Source organism: Stomoxys calcitrans, chromosome 5 (genome assembly GCF_963082655.1).
Source record: "Stomoxys calcitrans chromosome 5, idStoCalc2.1, whole genome shotgun sequence".
NCBI classification, from domain to species: domain Eukaryota; kingdom Metazoa; phylum Arthropoda; class Insecta; order Diptera; family Muscidae; genus Stomoxys; species Stomoxys calcitrans.
Genome location: NC_081556.1, coordinates 160,293,732 through 160,310,233, shown reverse-complemented (window position 1 = coordinate 160,310,233; position 16,502 = coordinate 160,293,732). Strand labels below are relative to the sequence as shown.

Genomic DNA, 16,502 nt, shown 5'->3' with positions numbered 1-16,502 from the left:
ATTTCCAACTCAAGTGGAATTTGTCTTTGCTATATGTATTCTAATGTTGATGGATTTGAATATTATTAGGCAGGTAAAATTCTATAAAAACACGCGATATATTTTCTTAGCTTTACCTGTTGATGAAGCTGCCAGCTTTGCTGGGTTGTGCACTGAATGGAGCATGTATACATTAAGAAGTCATACACATACATATACACATGTTTTCTCATCAACATCGTATACGTATGATACATAGACCAAATTCGGAAACAACCACTTGCTTGATTCCTTTTTAAAGCAAAAGCTGTGATACTTACAGCTGATATGGTAACGGGCCGACAGCAAACTAACTGCTATAACTGCAAGAACACTGAGAACATGAGGCCTGCGAGACGATACTCACATTGTTCGTAAGTGCCCAGTTACAACTGTTCTACTCAGTAGATTTTTAGCCATAGCACGGAGCGGTTGATTTCGGTGTAGTGAATGGTGTCGAAAAAAGCCAATTATCCATACAAACGGCAAAAAGCACAAGCGAAACAAGGACTTTCTTTTTTTTTGGTTTCCTTTTTTTGATTTGGAGTTTATACAGCTGAAGTGTGTAATGTGCGTTGAAAAAATTAGTTGAGACGACTGCCGTTGTCTGGTCAAATAAGACGCAAAACAAATCAAATCAAAGTAAAGTGTAGTGAAGTAAAGTGCAAACAAGAAAACCAAATAGAAGTAACTCCCTTCGCCTGAGCCATCAATCCATGGCAGGTGGAATTGGGAAGGAAGTGAATGAAGTGCACTGTCGCATCGCATGTCACATCAAAAGTTTCTACAAAAGTGTGTCCGCGTAAACTGTGAAGTGTGTACTGGGCTAAAAGGCCAAGGTATTTAAAAATAAAAAAACTAAACTTTTCTAAAAACAACACCAAGAAGGGAATAACTGTCATAATGAAATGCCCGGATCTCTAGTGATGAGAGTCGTACTGAATTTAGAAAATGGTACGTAGCTCTATCTCTACCCCAATTAAAATTTTGTATTCTGTATTCGTTACGCAAATTTAAAAGTTGCCAAATGATTGTAAAGGAAGTACTAGCTAGAGCTGGCAAACTATCGATATTCCCTTCATTTTTCTTCTTAACTATTGATACTATCGAAATATTTGTCAAATATATTACAAGGCCACCGTAGCGCAGAGGTTAGCATGTTCGCCTATGACGCTGAACGCCTGGGTTCGAACCCTGGCGAGACAATCAGAAAATATTTTCAGCGGTGGATTTCCCCTCCTAATGCTGGCAACATTTGTGAGGTACTATGCATATTTCCAAAGAAAACAATTGAAAACGGGTAAATTCGAGAGGGCCGAACTTTAAATGCCCTCTACATAGGTGGAACAGCCAATCAGCCATACTCAAGCTATGTATATTTGAGATTGGTTGATCCATCTACCACCAAAATTATGTTAGAAGGGCTTAGAGTTAGATCTGAGAACTCTAAACGCCTTTTCTGTTTTGTCCTTCTGACTAAATACTATCACTCAAATTTGGAATTTCCCACACCTAAGACCATACCACAGTGTTATTAGCTTCGTTTAAACGATCGGTTAGGTTGAAAAGAGGTTGCAGATATTAATCTGTCCCATGCCACTATAGACATACACCTATGCCAGTAATCGGCTTGTATGCCTTTATTAAGAAAGTAAGCTTGAAGGCAAAACTAACGTTTGGCTTATGTATTATGAAATTGTTGGTTAATCTAATAATTTCTAACAAAAAATGGTACATTTCAACAACCAATTAAATTTTACCGACAGTATCCAACCAAAACGCAGCTGGTTCATCGTCCAGTGCTGCCGCCTTAAGAGAGAGAACCCTCCGGACCCTGGTTCCGCTCGATTTGCCGGAGCTGCCTTCATCATCGGTCAATGTCGAAGAGGTGTAACCGGTGCATTGTAGCGATCAAGAAGGCAAAGATGACAAACACCTATAGCGTGCATAGTTGTCATGGATACAATATGATACACAAGGAACGCTCACGGAGTGGAGGGGGGGTTAGACCATCGTGATAAACCATTACGTGTAGTGGACTCATCTTGCCTGCGCCTGATGCTAGTGACCTCTACATGGAATGTATGGGGATAGCAGTCAAGTCTGGTACTGTCGAAATAGAGTTATACAACGTGTACATTAGGGTGATGACCTTTTGACTTTTTTTTTAAATTATTTCCTGTTGGACGAATGAATGCACTAAAATAACATTTATTCCATTTAAATATTGAAAAAGTCACACAAAAACCACTTAAAAATTATATTTTGCAAATAAATTAATTTTTTTCTTTTTTCAAATCATACAAATCCAAACTGGATAGATTTGCGAAATCTTATAACTTTCACGAAAAGCCACATAACCTACCGACAAAATGAGATATTGATCTAAAAATCGGTGTACATACTTCGTTTTTATTAACAATTAAGTGAATGTACCTCATTTGAAATCATATTTGGAAAAATCGTTGACGACTTTTTCATGATTAAAGAAAATTAGTGAGAAACAAAAGGCTATGTGATTTTTATGGTTGTGGGGGGCAACTTATAAACTATCATTAATTTATGCTGAATTGCCATTTGGAAGTTTTTATTATAGCCAATCCGTTTACATTCAATTTAAGGAGGAAAAGGAAAGTGATTTTTTTTTGATGTGTATATTTCCGTTTGCTACCTGTTGGGGATGAGACATTTATGAGCGGTCATTCATTTAGAAGTTTTAAAAAAATGAAACGTACAAGTGCTAACAGAGGTACAGCCACAGTAAAATTGGATACGCCCATTTATAAATACCTATTAGTAAAACATGAAGAATACGCTGCATAAATAGGTTTTTATTGATCGAATTGTGTCATTCAACAAGTTCAGTCAAACCTGAATAACTGTAAGGCATTTTTTTATTCAAGTTATTGAATACAATACAACATGTCATTCAAGAAGAAATCTTTTAACACGGTGAAGAACACAAAAACCTGGATAAAGAACCTAGTCCAGTTTCAAGCACCATCAAGAACATGCAACATGGCAATTGTTGATGGACCATTAAGTGAACGTCATTTGTCGCTTAAAATTTCTTAAGTCCACTACCAAAGAACGGAGAGAGAGGGTTGATCTAAATGCCATAGAGCTCAAGTCCCTATGGAGCAAAACATTGAACTTCCCGCATATACCTATCTGTTCACGCCATTTTTGCAAAATTAACAAAACTTCTGAAAAACAAGGAGCGCTGCAGAAAAAAAAAACAAAACTTTGATTTATTGAAGGAATTGTTTGACATAATCAAGGTAAAAGGCGAACGGATGTGCAAAGAAGATGAGAATTTCTACAAACTATAAGTTGAGAGCAAAGATCGCGTTGGTTATTCCAGCGTCATATCTGTCTGGTGCCAATGCCATTCACCCATCCAAGCGAAAAAGAGCAATGGAAGCGACTGTTTCCACACTTACCAACCCAGCGATATTTGATTGTTCCGAAAGTAGCACGGACTCATTCGATAATATTACAAAAACAATATAAAGAAGAAGGAGCAGCACGGTTTTCCTCCAGTTTTGGTGAAGGCATTGAAATCCCAACCCACATTGATATATACCAGGAAGCTGCTCGGGTGAAGGAGCACTTGGTTAGCATGTTTTATCTGGAGAACTGGAGCACGCACTTTGACGGCAAATTAAGTTAACTGAGCTCAAATTAAAATACGGTAAGGGCAGAAGGCCTCCAGAATGTGTTAGATGAATTCAAGCTGTGGGGATCAATTATGACGATTGTTGCCGACAAAACAAGCGTGAAAACTGGCAAAAAGACAGGTGTTTTCATTCGACCGCAGCAAATATTCGAAGAGAAAGGTCACCCCACACCCAAGTTCATGAGTTGCCATGTGCTGGATCGCGTTTTTCGCGTTATCATGGACAATGAGCTCTATGGATCGACTAGTTCACCAAACATCGAGTACTTGTTTGTGCGGGTATAGGTATAGCTTTAATAATCGCTCCTCCTTTGGAAATCTGCCAAAAACTCCCTGCTTACCGCATTCCCCCTTCAAAATGGTACAAATGCTTGATGAACGCTTCAGTAAGTTAAGTGATAAATTGGTATGTAAATTTAAAGCCATGGTCAAGGAGACAAAAACCCGCATCATAAGCGAATTCGGGGAGAAATTGTCGGGGATAAGAATCAATAAAATGATGTTTACTCTCTCGTATCGCAATTAGAAAAATTCGATGACATTAGAATCCAACTCTTAAGGCAAGAGAATGGAAACGTTGAATGTGAGATACGAGTTAATGGAATTAAAACAATCCATCGCCTTCAAAATAGGAACAACACAAAAAACCTCAATTTACCGAATGGCGTAATTATAATAAAGTTCATGTCGACCTACGACAACATTTTTTTCTTAAAATCTGATTCTGACTACAAAAAGACGCACAACAATAACTTATTATTGATGAATTCTATTGGCTTCAGAACTTCATCACAATATTATATCAACGAAAATCTCTCTAATACAAATTACAAGTTCCTGCAAGATGTGATACTTTTAGAGAAGAAGGGTCTTATAAAGTCTGGATACACATTTAGAGGACTTGCTTACATTGAACGTTTCGGTGGTGACGAGCCAATATGTATATTTCATTCTAAAATTATTGATAATTTTCTTGCTTCGGAATAAGTACCTAATATATATAGAAATTATAGGTTAGACTTACAATACGAATGTTCATAATATTGCTGATTTTTTATGTATTCTCAAATTTATAATTTATTATTCTAAAGGTTATTTTTTCCTTTTTTGCTTACAACTTTAATTATCTTATTTATGTTTTTAAGTTAATTCAAGCAGCCATATTCGATGACAAATGCGATGCTGATGTTATTTCGTATCTATTTATTACTCTCTATGACACACATGGTTAGTGTAGATAGAGATTCTTAATTCGTAACTCGAAGTCTACTGCATATTTTAACAAGACAAAGAGATGGTTTGAAGATATGCCACATAAATTCTCAAAGTATAGTAAACAAGATTGATGAGTTCAAATATATATTCGAAAATGTGGAAATTGATATAATATGTCTCTCAGAGACTTGGTTTTGGTAACACACTTCAATACCAGATAGCTTGATAAACTTGGATGGATATACTGTATTCAGATCTGATAGAGAACGTCGTGGGGTGGTGGTGCCATATATTCTAGGAACACGTTAAAAGCCAAATTCCGATTAAAATCTAATCCTGAGGATCAAACGGCATATATATTCGTGGAACTTTTATCTAACCAAACCATACAATAGATTTGAATCAAATTCATAACGTCTTAGAGACCATAACATTGGGATATAACGATGTCATTATAGCTGGGGACTTGAATTCCAATATTCTTGTAGATTCCAAATTGACGGACAATATGTTGGCACTGGGTCTCTCGCCTACCAATTGTAGAAACCTCACACATTTTTCGTCAACTTTTAATACCCTTTTGGATAAGTTATTTGTGAATAATACTTCTAATATTTCGCTCTATGACTAAATATCTGCCCCTTGTTTCCCAAGAGATGATTTGATTTATCTGGCTTACAATTTCGTTGTGTCAAAGACAGTGGAGTTTTCGCACCGCGACTTCAAAAATTTTGACTTTTTTGCCTTATATGAAAGAACTCAGGAAGTCTATTGAAATGGGATATATGATCTAATATCGATATATGTCGATGAGAAATTAAGCTTTCTTTCTATAATACAACAGTCCCCATTCGGACTAAGATGAAGAAATCGGATACTAAGCCTTGGTTTAATTCCACCAGTAGGAATTTATTCGCACCTACACCTACTCCAGATGGAAACGTTTGAGAAATTCTGCACGGCTAGAAATAAAGTTAATGCACTCATTAGTGATGCAAAATTACGATATTATTCATTCAAATATTGTTCGGCGTTAGACACGAAAGGCAAGTGGAGGGTTATAAACGATATCGCAATTGGAAATGAATTGAATGAATATTTTGTTATTCCGACATTAGATATAGATTCAACTTTTTAACCAGACAGTAACAAGGCTTCCGGAAAGCACAAATGTTGATTGCAGTTTTGAGTTTAGATGTGTATCGCACGACGAAGTTTTACACAGTCTTAGATTAGTCAAGTCAAATGCTATTGGTCTTGATAACATTGACCCAAGATTCATTAGAATATTAGTACCTCACCTTCTACCTTATTTTACTCATCTCTTTAATTGAATTCTAATCTCCAGTGCATATCCGACTTTTTGGAAAATATTAAAGATAATCCCAAACCCTAAATCGAATAGTGATTTCCGTCCGATTTCTATATTACGTTATTTCTCGAAATTTTTCGAGAAGATTTTGCATAAACAAATGTCCGAATATCTCCATCATGAATCTTTGTTGTCCGATAGACAATCCGGGTTTCGTGCTCATCATAGTTGCGTTAGTGCATTAGTTGAAGTTTCGGAGTCAACTAGAAGTGAAATTGGTGATGGCTATGTTAGTTTTCTTTTCTTTTTTTTCGCTCTACGCAAATGATCTTCCTAACCAGCTGGTCCATAGCCAAATCCATATGTATGCTGATGACGTTCATTTATTCCTTAGCGGCTCTGTTAATAATATAAGTGAATGCGTTGCAAAACTCAAAGAGTGGGCTACGGCAAATGGTTTATTCAGAAACCCCAGAAATCGAAAGTGATTGTTATTCGCAAAAATAAAAGATTTAGTTTGCTAGACCTGGATATCACTATAAATCAACAGAAAATTGATATTGTGTATAGTGTTAAGAATTTAAGTGTAAAGATAGAAAGGAAATTTGTAAGACTAAGACATATCGACGTGCTTGTGTCAGACCATCTGAAGGACCAGAGTTTTCTAATAAAACTTTCGGTTCCTTAATTCAAGAAACATGTTCTGTTGCTGTTGCTGTCGCTCGTGCTCTCAAGTGATTGACATTGACGAGGACAGAAAGGTGAGTGAATTCATTTGCTGACGATGTGTTGGTGTTAAACGTCACACCCAAACATATGTCAGCATGTAAAAATGTACATGCATAAGAACCGCTACCCTGGAAACATACTTCATAATTTTGGAAGAGCGTTAATCCTAGCGATGAATAAAAAAACCTGGAAGATTTTTAAGGCAATTGTTTTTCCATATGAGTCGCGAAACACTTTTCCCTTGATATCATTGGGCAATCTATTGCGAGTGCAAAAGTTTTAGCAACTCTTCGCGAAGATTATTACGCAACTCATTACGTTATCATCCAGAAGATTTGTTTATAAATCGTCTGAGTTAACTTTTGCTCGATTGTTTTTATTTTCATGCTTGGTGCCTTTAGGACTTGTATTGAATTATGTTATTCGATGTTTTGTTTTGAGTGGATAACTTCTACAAAACCAAACGTAATTCTCACTTGGATTATATGACGGTTGGTATCTAGTATGACTAGTAATACAAAACATTTTTATTATTTTTTTCTTATATGTTACGTTTTTAATGAACAACTAATGTTGACATGCAATTTTAGATCTTGCAAGCGAATAACGCGCAACTCTTTGAGAACAATATTTAATAAATATTCCAAACACACAAATTTTTTACTCGTCCAGACGATTCATGCGTTATTCTAAGATCTTCCAAGTCTCTTCTGATACTCGTTAGCAACTCATATGGAAGATGCGGGGGACACTCTTTTAAAAAAGCGAACAAAACCTTCTCTAGGTGAAGGTTTCACTGAAGATTATTTGACAATCGAAAATGTTTGCATGGTATATTCATATCTATGCACATTTATGTACTTGTACATTATATGTGTGTGTTGTTATATGTACATATGAATAAGTTGTGTCACATGCGTATGCTATATACACGTAAAAAAATACGTAATTGATTAGGCTATCAATTATGCATTTTTTTACGTGTGATTGATAAAAATTTTGATAAATACATTTCGCGTGTGGTAGTTGAGTAAAATACCAAAATTTTTTTGGTTTATGATACTGGCATGAAATTTTTTGTTTTACAAGGATTTGAACTACTAACAGAATTTAGATTTGACTTAAAATTTCGAGTGCTTTCAGTTTTAAGTTTAAATGATGCCATCATTAGGAGGGGATAACCACCATCATAGGCCGACATGCTAACCTCTGCGGTACGGTGGTCTCCAACTAACACTGTGACACATGAACATTAATGTACGAGTATTCAAACGATTGTCACTCCTATCAGTGTGCTGAGTATCATCAATTGGGGTGGCGATACGTACTATTACCACATTTTTATGAGTTTACCGCAAATCAGAAAAATACCAATCTCCACGATGTAAGGGTCTAAAACAACTCATTATATCACATTCATCGGTAAAAAATTGCACCTTTTATGGGCCCAAGAACTTAAATCGGAACATCGGCATGTGTATATGGCAGCTATATCCAAATATAGACCGATCTGAACTATATTGAGCACGAATATCGAGGAACCTAACATAGCACATTGTTTTAAATTCCAGCGAAAACGAGTAATGAACGTGCTTTTATTGTCCCAAGAACTTAAATCGGGAGATCGGTACATATGGCAGCTATATCCAAATATAGCCCGATCTTGACCATACTTCGAATGTCGATGGTCCTAACGCAACTCATTATGCCTGATTTCAGCAAAATCGGTTAATAAATTCGGTATACTTAGCAGCTATATCCAAATCTGGAGTCATCTCGGCCGTATTGAATGGGAATGTCGAGGAGACTAATAACTGACTGTCCCAAATTTCAGCGAAATCGGACAAATTAATCCAGAAACCGTTCTATATGGCAGCTATATCTAAATCTTGACCGATCTGAGCCGTACAAGATCGAACAAGGATGTCGAGAGGCCTCACACAACTCGCTGTCCCAAATTTCAGGGAAATCGGATATAAAATGTAGCTTCAATGGGCCTAAGACCTTAAATAGGTAGATCCGTCTATATGGGGGATATATCAAGATGTAGTCTGATGTAGCCCATCTTCGAACAGAAACATCCTATGGACCAAAAAGAATCTGTGCAAAGATTCACCTCAATATCTCTGTAAACGGAATGACAAAATGAATATACACCCATCCTTTGGTGGTGTGCATGAATACAATTTTTTCTCGCGAGGTACACTATCTTTTAACGACTTTTGGTTGTGTGTGTGTATAATAGTTAAGAACCATAACACACACAAACAACGAAAAATGGCGCGAACTAGTAACATACACAAAATCAGAGTTGCACTAACCACTTATTTTGACAGATAGTGCACTCAATATTTTGTTGTTGGGGAACTGCCGCTACCTGTAAATGAATATATTTTGGTGGTGGGTATAAAAATGGTGACGAAGAAAATGTAAATACATTCCGCAATAGCATTAAAAAAAGACTTGTTTGTCGCAAAAATATACCAAATGTTTTTTTTTGCATGGCATTGCTGCCAGCGGCACAGTTTTGGATTAACGAACTCTGCTATCATCATCAGGGATTTCATGTGAGCCTAAAGGCTGTGATCTGTTTCCACCTGCCTGACGAAACCACTGTTACAGGCAGGCGAGGATCCAGGCGATCACGGAATACGTGAGGTGGTACGGTGTAAACGCGGGGGACACACTATGGGCGGAAATGGTAAAACGTGTGGCCAAAATTCGATAAAACCCACAAAAGTGCTCCAATATTGATGAAATTTGAAACAATTGCAGAAGACATATTGAAATTTCTTATTTTGTCATTAAGAAACCCTGTAGTGGCACAGGGTGTCAACAATTGAACATTTTTGGCATCGTTTATATTATAAGACTTTTAATGTTTGACATACAAACCAAATTGAATGTACTTCTATTGGAATCGAAAGAACTCATCGAGATGAATAGATTGGTTAAAAAAGTATGCCTTATTGTACATTATAAAGAGAGATATTAGCTACTATACATATGTCGCCCGATTTGAACTAAAATTGCTTTTTTATGCGCATCTGCCAACCAATCTTCAAGAATTTTGGCACAGACGAATTTCTTAAAACTCTTAACATATTTGTCGAGTTTTATAAAATTCTGTTCAGATTTAGATATATCGCCCATTGATGCATATATACGCCCAATTTTCAACTTAAAAGCCACAGCAGTCAGATTATTCAACAAATATTCCGAAAATTTTGCAGAATGCTGAATTTGGTAGAAATCGGTTCAGATTTGGATATAGCTGTCATATAAAGGGTGATTTTTTAGCTATTATCTACTTTTTTTAAATGGCTTTATTTTGTATTTTTCTAAATTTTATTTGTGTTTTTTTTGAAAAACTTTCCTATAGCTCTTAAAAAATCACATTTTATATGTACCACCCGAACTTCACTTATGGATTCATAACACTCCAGCTTATGAATCGATTTTCACGAAATTGGAATTTTTTTGAAACTCTTAGAACACTGAGAAATTTTGTCGCAATAGGTAAAGATTTGGGTACGTCTGCCTCATATATTTATAGCAGTGATGGGCACACTAACACCGTTGAAAGTAATAAATTGTGTTTGTAGGGGGGCAGTTAATCCCGACCAATAAACCAAGTGCAAAATAGCAACTATCTATGCAGGGTAATTTGACGTGGTTCTTATCCAGGAACCATGGGTGTGTGGAGGAATGGTTCGTGGACTAAGAATTCCGGGGTTTAAACTACTCAAGAGTACGGGGAGTGGGAGACGCAGAGCCTAGATAGGATAGATTTCGGCACTAATTCCGCACGTCTATAAGGCTAGGCAAAGAAAATATAAGGGCGAGCTGAGAAAGGCTCAGAACAAATCTTGGGCAGAATTCTGCAGCTCCGTGGAGGATGCATTTGAGGCCTCTAGGCTAAGGACCATTCTGTCCTCGAGACCTATTACGGTGGAGTATATTCAGAAGTCAGAGAATGTATGTACAATGACTAGTGAGGAAACACAAGAACTACTCGTTGATACACATATCCCGGGAAATTCTCCAACGGACAACGTGGCGCCAGAAGAAGTTGTCACTGGTATGCATTCGTCGTAGGTTATTAGGGAAATTGTGTCCGAGCCGAAAATCCTTTGGGCGATAAGAAGTTTCGACTCCTTTAAGTCGCCAAGCCCGGATGATGCATCACCGGTTGAATAACAAGCTGTGTCTGATAGACTGGTTCCCTGGCTTAGGGAGATATACTCTGCTTGTATCAGCTTGTCATATATACCTGTGGGATGGAGGGACACGAAGGTCATTTTGATTCCGAAAGCAGGAAAACCTTACCTCGCGAAGGCGAAAGATTTCGTCCTATTAGACTGCCATCCTTTATGCCGAAGACTCTTGAGAGGTTGATAGAAACATATTTTATTGCCTGTCTCGGCAGCAGCATGCATATAGTAAAGGCAAACCCACTGAAACAGCCCTCCACGACCAAGTCGGCTACATAGCTACATTCTGTCGCTGTCAAGGAATATACCACGGCAATATTTCTTGAAATTGAAGGTACTTCCAATAATGTAAAACCGACGTCAATCAAGAAGGAGTTGGAGTTTGTAGGCATCAACTCAACTAATAGATGCATAACGGTAGGCTTGGGATCTGTGGATCTAAAAAGATGGGTCAGCAGAGCAATACCTCAATGAGGTACACTGTCTCCTCTACTTTGGAATATAGCAATTAACATTATCACTATTGCGGCCAGGGGAAGTTTTCCAGCACTCTAAGAGATATACTTCAGGAAGCTCTACGAAGTGGGCTACCGAAAGTGGTGTAGGCATAAATCCGTGCAAGACAGAATTAGTTCTTTTCAGCAGGAGATACAAGTTGCCTACAGTGGCACCTGTCTCCTTGGGAGGAGAGAATGTTCCATTTAGAAAATATCTGAATGTTTTGCTGGACAGGAAATTGAACTTCAAATCTAACATTTTGGAAAGGGCATGAAAAGCAACTCTTGTCCTATACACCGGCAAGAGAGCCATTGACAAAAGTTGGGGTTTAGACGGCGCGTCATGCATTGGGTATTTACTGCAGTTGTCAGATCTATAATGCTATATGGTGTTGTGGTCTGGTGGACGGCGCTTCAGATAGTCAATCGGATCCAAAGGATGCCTTGTTTGTGCATCACAGCCTCACTGAGGACGGCACCGTCTAATGCCTCTGGACATTGTAGCTAGACGAATTGCTGCAACCACTGCCGTGAAGCTAAGGGAGCGTCCTCTTTGGTCATGTGGCGGCTACGGACACTGTGTTATCCTTGATACAATATCCGATGTTGCAGGCAGTGTGAATTACACCCTATCCGCTTTTTGATAAAAAGTACTGTACCATTATACCTGATAGAACCGATTGAAACTACGATATCGCACGTGGGCTATGGGGTGTACTCTAAAGATCTAGAACTGGTCATATCGAAAAGGTTACCCGACTACTGCAGTGTTTATCAACGGAACTACCTTGACTTGAATAGGTCTACCGCTTTGCTGTCACTGACAAGAACAGACGCCTCAGTCTCAGACAGACACTATCGTCATAACAGGGGACTGTCTAATTGGAAAACATGCTGACAGACTGAAGGTTGCCGGTAACGACTTTTGCAGAAGCTGTGAGGACATCGAGGTAGAAAAGACTATGAAACACCTTCTGTGGATACGGCTCATATACAATTTTCATTAAACTGCTCTTTCAAAAAGGATCTGTGCTAAAATTCAAGTGGAAACTTCTCTCCACTCCTCTCACGATACTGATCTTATTAAAATACGGACGGACATATTTTCGAAGCTATTAAAGAAAAATGGCTATAACAGCCAAAACACAAATAATCCATATATTCCTTTTGCTGTATGGTAAAGGAGACTTTGGTGAAGATATTATACTTCAATATTGGATTACAGGGACAATATATCAAATTATTTTGAAATATCGGAACAAGAAAAAAAGGTTTTGAATAAACGTATTTTAACACTAAAATAAGTTTTTATTTTAAGAAAAACAAAGAATGTATATATTTTTTTTAAATTGACGTATTGGGACGTACAATTCTCAAAACGGAACATCGATTTCTACTTTTCTTTGAATTTATTTATTTTCCATACTTTCCTACAATTTGTATTACATTATTTTGAACAGAATGTGTTTTTCAAGAAACTATTGCACATTTCTATGTAAACAGTAATCGATAGACGCCAATCATCGAAAAAATCCAAGGATTAAGATTTTTCTGCCATGACTGATGGTCATGTGTGCATGTGACGCATACATCCCCATTTTCACTAATACTATTACAATGACCACACATAATGATGTGTCATGTAAACTGACCATTAACTATTACTCACATTTTGCTTAATAAAATGATTTTAAAATTTCGTTTTCACAAACACATACACAATAACAGTCAAATAACTATTAAACGTTTTTCGATTTTTTTCATATTTTATCAGACAATTCCGGTTGTTGTTGTTGTTGAAGCAGTGTGTTGTACACTGAGGGGTAGCCCTTTGATAATGACAAATTGTTAATAAAAATAGAACGAAATTATTTTTGTTTAAACTATTCGTGCTGGTTTAAAGATTTTTGTTAAGACGTGCGGATTTTAACCTGTCTTATGCCGCTATGGACATATATCTAAGCCACTCATCGGTTTTCTGTGCGTTCTAAATCATGAAAAGTTTATCTATACTAGGAATTCCCTAATCGTATTCCTATTAATGCCCTAAAAGTCGGACTGTCCTGAAGAGCTTCACATTCATCAAGTTTATTGATACTTATAAGTCCTTTAGCTTGTCCAGTCAAGACGTCCACACTTTCATTCCCCTTTACTCCACAAAGGCCCATCACCAAATCGTTGTAGATTTTGTCGTACTCAGGAAAAGCAAGAACTTCAAGACAGCGCGTGACTTCACCATCTTGGTCGTTATTTCCCTCGTTGTTCTTGCATTGACACTACAGCATCTCATATTACTTGTGGTAGTCTATAAGATTTTTTTAACATATTACGACGTCATGTTCAGAGAAGGCGTCAGTTGTCTCCTTCCATTCTAAAATTGTACTTGGCCCTACCGTCTTGGTTGTTATGGCCTAATGGGCCGTTTATTATCCATACATTTTGTAAATCATTTAAATATTCCTGACATCTGCGATTTTCGAGAGAGGAGTCTCAGTGAGGAGTCGAATGGCACTGGCTCTTAAATAAATACTGAGTGCCAATGATACTCGAGATGACAAGGCGAGTTATTGGCGCCATCAAATAACCAATGAGCAACATCAGCTTTTGTTCTCTGGTTAGGGGCGGCTGGAGGTGAGCGTCGGATCTTGGATCCAGCGGTTCGCCACAACGAGGGATACATATGCAATCCCACAAAACTCATGTAGTGTTGGCGCTGGACCAGTTACCCGCCCGCGGAAAACTATGACAACTACTATGAGAAACAAAGGAATAGTAAAAACGGAACCCCCCAACGTTGACGACCCACGCAACGAAAAAAAAACCATGATTTGCGGATCTGCACCTGGAATGTCCGCACACTTTCTAGAGAAGGTGCAGTATACGCGCTTGCGGATGTATTAGAGAATACAAGGCAGATGACGAACGGTAACGAACTATACTATAGCTGCCTAACACGAGGCATGAATTTGGCTGTGGATTTGTGGTTAGTCGGAGACTGAAACACCTTGTCTCCAGCTTTACTCTGGTGGATGAGAGGCTAGCCACAATCCGCATAAAAGCGAAATTCCTCAACATCAGCCTTATATGTGTCCATGCCCCTTGGGAGTACAAGGACGAGCAGATCAAAGATATATTTATCGCCTGGAGAGAGAATATGACCGCTGGTCCGCGCATGATATTTAAAGACATCTTTGATCCAACGTCGGAAAGTTTAGCCTCCACGAGATAACGTACAGTAATGGGTTGAGGCTGCTAGATTTCGCCGCGGCAAAAAACATGGTAGTTAGTTAGATCCGTGGAGCGAATATAGATTCGGATCGTTACCATGTTGCAGCAAAGGTTCGCACCCGTTTGAACATGGCGAGGAAAGTACGATCTGACATTGCACAGAAGCTGGACATTGAAAAGCAAACACAATAGATGACAGCGGCATACTCCACTCGGCTGATCAAACTGCTTGATAAGAGCACTCCTTGTTCCAATGATGTAATTGCGTAGGGGCTAAGTATTGCTCACTCCATGGAAGCCTCCAAGAAACCCATGCTACGACCAAGAGTGTTGAGATGCTACTGAAGGAGAGGTATCGAAAGAAAAGGAGAGAGGAGAAACGTCTATTCCGCAGAAAGAAAAAGGAAATGGAAATACGTGAGTGTGAGCGAATTGAGATGTACAGGAGTCAGAATGAAGTCCGGAAATTCTACCAATGAATTAAACATCAAACCGATGGCTTTGGTGCAGGCACATTCTCCTGCAGAGACAAAAAAGGAAATCTGGCAACTGACACAGATAACATGCCTAGGATATGAAAATAACATTTTACCGCAGATCCAATCAATGATTATGGTATAGAATATTTACCTCCTAGTCAGAATGAGGTCCAAGTAGCAGTGACCCGACTAAAGAACAACAAGGCAGCAGGAGCCGACGGGTTACCCGCTGAACTATTTAAGACCGGAGGCGACACGCTGATAGGGCGTAAGCATCATCTTATTTGCGAAATCTGGGTAGAAGAACGCATACCCGATGATTGGAACCTCAGCGTACTATGTTCCGTATACAAGAAAGGAGACAAGACGGAATGTGCCAAATACAGAGGAATAAGTCTCCTTCCCATCGCATACAAGATACTCTCGAGCGTACTGTATGAAAGATTTAAACATAAAGTCAATGAGATAATTGGACCCTATCAATGCGGCTTTAGACCCGGTAAATCTACCCTAGACCAGATATTCACACTGTACCAAATCCTGGAAAAGACCCGAGAAGGACAAAATCAACACCTACCATATCTTTGTTGACTACAAAGCCGCTTTCGATACCCTTTTACGTTCAAAGGTATTTCAAGCCATGTCTGAGTTTGGTATCCCTGCAAAATTAATAAGACTGCATTCCTCAGTAAGAATAGGAAAGAATCTCTCCGAACCATTCAATACCAAACGAGGCTTCAGACAAGGATCTGTTTAATATCCTGCTGGAAAAGACTATACGAGATGCAGATGTGAATATATATGGCACACTAATCACAAGAGAACACATGCTACTCGCCTATGCCGACAACATCGACATCATAGGTCGGTCACCGGAAGTAGTAACTGCAGCTTTTGAAAGAATGAAAACAGATTCAGTCGAAATTGGTTTGGCAGCAATTGGAGATAAGACGAAATGGATGATTTTAACTCCAAAAACGCCTTGTACAACCGAGCAAATAAAGAAAATGGAGAAAGTTGAGAACCACAATTTTGAGACAGTCATTAACTTTATCTACCTCGGCACTACCGTACCCGAAACGAATGACACCAGTTTTGAGATTAAGCGAAGAAAAATACTGGTAAACAGAC

At 38.2% G+C, this 16,502-nt stretch overlaps 1 protein-coding gene across 1 annotated transcript in view; it reads left to right on the top strand.

Annotated features, from left to right (window-relative positions):
- Nucleotides 1–516: 516 nt before the first annotated feature.
- LOC106081914 (uncharacterized) overlaps nt 517–16,502 on the top strand; it is a 380,832-nt gene continuing 364,846 nt past the window's right edge. The window contains exon 1 of the mRNA XM_013244184.2: nt 517–972. The gene's annotated coding sequence lies outside the window, so the exon portion shown is untranslated. The remainder of the gene's footprint in view (nt 973–16,502) is intronic.